Genomic DNA, 6,065 nt, shown 5'->3' with positions numbered 1-6,065 from the left:
GGCTTGTGCATATTCTCAGCTGAAGTGATTTCTGAGTATATCAGACTATTAGACAAGAAAGGAAAAGTCTAGAAAAGTTCTCCTTCCATTTGGATTTATCTAAAAAGCTAAGTTGTTTATTGATGTTGTGTCCTGTGATGTAAATGGTTATCTACGAAAGCTAATTATGAAAAACCTTAATGTATAAAGCATCCATTTTTAAAAGATCTATTTATTTTTGTTGCAAAGTCAGATATATACAGAGAGGATGAGATACAGAGAGGAAGATCTTCCATCCAATGATGAACTCCCTGAGTGACCACAAAGGCTGGTGCTGTGCTAATCTGAAGCCGTGAGCCCAGCTCCTCTTTTAAATCTACCATGCAGGTGCAGTATCACAAAGTCTTTGGCTATTTTTGTTTGCATTCCAAGGCTACAACAGGGAGCTGGATGAAAACTGGGCTGCCAGGATTAGAACCGGCACACATATGGGATGCTAGTGCATTAAAGATTAGGTCTTTAGCCACTAAGCCATGGCACAGTGCCCTCCACAAAGGTTGGTAATGCAATGGTAAATGAAAATGCATTTTAGAAAATAGGTAATAGGGGGAAAGTGATTCCTCTAGAATAAGTGGAGCGAAACGTGATTTTCTGAGCAGAAGCTCATTCTCAATGCATGGGGAAACCTCTGCACATGTTTTTATTCATCTCATAAATGCCCAGGTTACAATTTAGGTATTTGCAAATTTTCTCACTGACATGTTTCCTGAAATTTGGGGCTACATTCCCACAGAATTTATCTCCAGATCTCCATCCTAGTGCTTGGACCCTGATTAATTACGTGGTTTTCAGAATCTGCAGTGAATAGTGTTTGAGCTTTGTGGATGAGTTCAACCTCTCATCACCAATTAGACCTTCACACATACTCTTGCCTTGGTCCCAGGTGTTGGGTTCATGTCACTGGAGGAAATTCTTTGGATGATCTCTATTAAGAGCTCATTGATATTTATTGCATCTTTCACAATGATCTCTGCAAAAGTTGTGTGATTCCAGAGAGAGTGCCTCTTTCTCTAGCACTTACCTCACATCAATAAGATCACACTTTCTGCATTTGCAACTATTGAGCGGCCCATTCTGTCAAAGCTCTTTCACCTAATTCTTTAATGTAGAAAATATCTTGTATTTTGTGATATCATAAATGATTATGGGTGCAACCAACGCTCAATAGTACATTGGTGCTAAGGCATGGAGCCATTTTTGTCCTGTTTGTCTCTCAGGCAAGGAATTTATGCTGCTCACTTTTGTACTGAACAGTCTTGGTCATGAAAGATGCCCCTGTTGTCTGGTTGATGTGCGGATCGAAACTGTCTTCCACAAACCACTATAGGATACTTGATTTACCGATGCCCGCCCTACCCAGCAGACACACTTGGAGCTCTGCAGTGTCATGGCCCAGTACCCAGGTGCGCAGACCTGCCATTTCCATAAGCTGAGGAAAGAGAGGCTGGGCCAAGAAGGAGCATCACCCACGCCAACACAGGACAGCCCTGGGCAGGGCCACAGGGCACTGAGAGACAGCAGCTGCCTACCCGTAGGCCTTTGGCTGGCCCTTCCACTGCCAGCTGTGAGGAGCCTACCGCAATGGCCAGGAAACCACCAGGGCCTGCCGGGTGCCTCCTTGTCCACCATCATGGGACACCAGAGAATTCATCATAGATCACATAGCAGGACCCAAACAAAATAGAGAAACAGTTGCTACTCACATTCATGCATTCATCAGTGTGTATGCTTCACAGGAAAACATGTTGGAGGACTCATCTCAGAAGGAGTAAAAAATGCATTTCAGAGTAGTCACATAGGCTTAAGTGTTTAACTACCTGATGAGAATCCATAATTGTCCTCTCTGGATGATAATTGCATAGTTGATTAGTACTCAAAGGGTCAAGAGCTACACGGAAGTAGCTAAGACCATTGTTTGCACATTCTCTATTTTTCTTCCTGTATCTAGGGAAAGTGAAGACACTAACAAAATATTTTTAAAAATTATTGCATTTCACTTTCCAAATTCATCTTGAAGCTGAAAGAACCTAGAACAAGATGAATACTGGGATGCAATAGTCCACTCAAGTCTCCACAGGACCTGAAAATTATTCAGATAGGTCAGGCATATCATAGCTGTAGCAAGGGTGTGTCAGGCTATCTGAGCCAATGCCCATGAATGAATGCCCTCCCCACTCAACGTCCATTGCTGATACCTAAACATAGTTCTTAACAACCATTACCCTACTTCAACTTTGGCAAAGTAATTATCCATTTGATTTCTGTAAGTGCTATATCTCAGAGTTACATGGACGTTGTTCCATTGTCACTTATTCCTGTTGAGCACTCAGCATAATTTTAATGCTCTTCCCTTGGAATATCCATTAATCATGTCCTTTAAAGCATGCTGAGAAAGGTGCCAGGAAACAGGAGACAATAGCCAAGATCCTGTGTCATGTGTCCTATGTGTTTGAGACATTTTTTACTGCTTTTGCAGGCCATATGATGGAACCAAGAGATAAACCAGCACCCGCATGAGATGCTATATCCTATAGGTTGAGGATTAACTTATACTGCCACTACATCAGTCACAATGCAGCTTTTATTTATTTATTTGCTTAAAATGGCTTTGTCTGCTTGTGTTTCATGTTTCCTTATGAATTTAGCTTCATCTTTTTTTTATGTCTGCACATAATGGCATTTCAATTGTGATGGCCTTGAATCTGCAGACTGCTAGACATTTTGATGATGGTGAAGCTATTGATTTTGAGCATTGAAGATTTCTCTAGCTTTAATGTCTTCTATTATTTTTTTCCTTAATGTTTTGTATTTTCCATTGTATAGCTCCATCATGATTATAGTATTGTTTATACTAATGTGCTTAAAATCCCTTTTTACTCCTTTGGATGGAATTGTTATTACAAATTCTTTCTAAGCCACAGAATTGCTTCCATACACAAAGACATATTAATTTACATTTATTCTTTTGTGTCCTGTTACTATTTCAAATTGTTTTATTAATTCTAATATTCATTTTGTTAAGATTTTGTTCTGCAATGTATATAATCAGATCATATTTTAATAGAAATAGTCTTATTTCTATTTTTCATTTATTAAATTGCTTTTTCTTCCCTAACTGTTCTATTGAGGAGTTTCAATACTACGTTTATTAGCTTTGGTAAAAGGATACAGCCTATTGTGCTTCCAACTTTTAATGAGAAAGTGTCCAGCTATTCCATGTCCATTTTATTGATATTGAATATCACATTTATTCATTTGAATATGTTGATATATTCCTGTTTGCTAGGCATTTGTATCTGCTAGCATTATTATGTCTGATGTGTTATTTGATTTAATTAGCTGATATTAGATGGATGTTATTTCATCTGTGTCCATCAGGGATTTTCATCTAGAAATATTTGTCTTTGTTGCACCTCCTAATGATTGGGAATTTAGATATTTTTGCTTTCTAGAAGAAATTTGGGAGGATTGCCTGCGTTTCTACTGTTCAGTGCAGTCTATTTAAGATTGGAATTAGTTCTTCTTCAAAGGCTTGGTAGACATCACAATGGAGACATACAATCCTAGACTTTTCTTTGTTGGGAAGGATTTAATTGACTACTGATTTTCTGTGAATAATTTTTGTATATATAGGTTGTTACTGGCCCTGTATTCCAGTTTTGGCAAATTGTGCATGCCCATAAGTCTGTGGTTTGTGATTTGGTGGCATAATACGTTTTGTAATAGTTACTGATGATTATTTGTATGCTGTTATATGTGGCATTTCCTTTCTAATCTCTAATTCTATTGGTGGGTTTTCATGGCCTTTTCTTCTGGGGATATTAGTTAGGCTACTTTTATACATACATTGTTACTTATTTTCTAATTTCCTGCTGTTGTATACATTAATCTTATGTACTATTTTTAGCTCTCAATTTTTTATATTCTCTAATTTTAGGAATCCTTCATGCTACTATTAGATTTAGCTTGCTGTGGTTTTTCTGGATCATTGGGATATCTTGTTAACTTATTTCATGGTGCATTTTCTCAGCAATTATTTTATTTTGAGCATTTTTATATAGTTGATGAGAGCACAAAGGGTCAAGGGCTACAGGAAAGTGGATAACTATTGTTTCCACATTGTTATTATTATTATTTTTCTGTATCTGGGGTAAAGGGTAAGGTCTGCCCCCATCCAAACTCATAATCTGAAGTGGGAATGGCAGTAAAGGAGAGAAGAACTCCTCTTTCCCTCTTCTGGCCATGCCCTCTTCCTCCCTGGTTCTCACATGTGCAGATTGAGTACTATGGCCTAGTCTGCCATGGCTTACCTTGGCTCAGCATTTCTCAGTGAATATAGTAGCTTGGCACAGCCTGGCCCATCCACAATTCAAACTGACACAGATTGGGGCAAAGGCCTAGGCAAGTCCAGCAGGCACCCAATGCCAGCCCAGTATACTGATAGGTGTTGAGACTGAACCTGGTCTGACCCACACTGTTCTGGTGCTCAGATTTGCAAGCAGGTCATGTGGACCTGTTCAGCTTTGTCTGCCCCCATTCTATGTCAAATGCATGTCATTGTACTTTTCCCTGGCATGGTCTGAGCTGCTCCCTATCGTGGTTTTTGCACTCACCTGAAGGGACTATGTACTGACAGAAGAGTTTCCCATGCTCCTAATCAGAACCTCAACCTCCTAATCAGATCTTGTGCATACCGATGGGTCCATGGGACAGCCCTGTTTAGACTACCTCCTGTCCTGGTAGGAACCTTTCCTGAATGGCCTTCAACCATTCTGGGTGCTGCGATCATCAATGAGAGTTGTTCACCAACTTGACGTACTCCATATCTTGTTCTCATTCATGCCAGTAGGTCTTGACTGTTTCAGCCTAGCCAATGCTTGTCCATACCCAAACACTGCTCACACTTGCCTGAGTAAGGGCAAAAAACTAGCCTAGTTCATCCTACATATCCATGGTCCTCCAGATCACCAGATCTGAAGTCTAGCCTGCCTCGGTGCATCCAGCCCAAGTCCACACTTCTGCCAAGGGACACTGCAGTCAATCTAGACCAGAATGCAGCACCCTTTCCAGCTTACACACTCACCAATGGGAACCCCAACCCAGTAAGTGTGTACTCTCATAGCCTGCTCCCAGCCATTGCTTGCATGCATGCTAGTGGCTGCTTTGACACAGTTTTGCATAACCCCTCACCTGTCATGGCCTTTTATTTGATATTGTGGCTTTGCATCCCTGGCTCATGTAGATTAGTAGGTGTAAGAGCCTACCTCTGCATGAGCTGTGTTCCAGCCTGATTTCTGTCCCTGCTTGTGAGCTAAGGTTTTCTCATCCCTGTCTGCTACACACCTTTCCAGATCCAACCCATATATTATCCACCAATTGGAGCTGCTTTGCCCAACTTGCCTGAGTCTCAGGCCTGGAAAATATGGCCATCAGTGAGAGTTGTTCACCAGTTTTACCTACTCCATTTCTTGTTCTCATGCATGACAGTGGGTGTTAGGCCTGTGCCCAGCACAATCTGGCCTTCCATTTCGACCTTGTATATGCTGGTGAACACTGCAGCCCAGCCCACCCACAGGCAGTTTCACAATGCACTTTTGGGTGCTGCTGTCTTGACCAGTCCAGACTGTTTGTTTCCTCCCCTATGAATGATGGCAGATTCCATGGTCACATCTAGCTCAGCCCATCACCAACCTAGCTCTTCAGCTAACCAGCAAAATTAGTATTTCCTCAGAAATTGTCTCACACATCCACCATTGAATCTACCCCCATTTCCCTCATGGTCTGATTGGTGTCATGGCCCTGCTTGTTGTGGCCTGTTCCCTGAACCATCTTTCGATCAGGTACTAGAATTTAGCCCTGCTAGACAAGCCCCCAGCCTGAGCTTTCACAGTGACTTATATGTGGTGGCCAGCATTGTTTGATGAGACAAATTTCCACACAGTACTCACAAGTGGGCTGGTGTATCAATCTGACCCATATTGATCATCTTGTCTCTCCCTTCCAAACCACCAGGTCTCAGCACCCTT

At 41.3% G+C, this 6,065-nt stretch overlaps 1 pseudogene; it reads right to left on the bottom strand.

The window, feature by feature from the left end:
* Window positions 1-887: 887 nt before the first annotated feature.
* LOC121160179 lies at window positions 888-1,459 on the bottom strand (annotated as a pseudogene).
* Window positions 1,460-6,065: the final 4,606 nt, after the last annotated feature.

Source organism: Ochotona curzoniae, unplaced genomic scaffold (assembly GCF_017591425.1).
Source record: "Ochotona curzoniae isolate NIBS_2020 unplaced genomic scaffold, NIBS_Ocur_1.0 contig_4377, whole genome shotgun sequence".
NCBI lineage: Eukaryota > Metazoa > Chordata > Mammalia > Lagomorpha > Ochotonidae > Ochotona > Ochotona curzoniae.
This window is presented reverse-complemented; position numbering and strand designations above follow the sequence as displayed.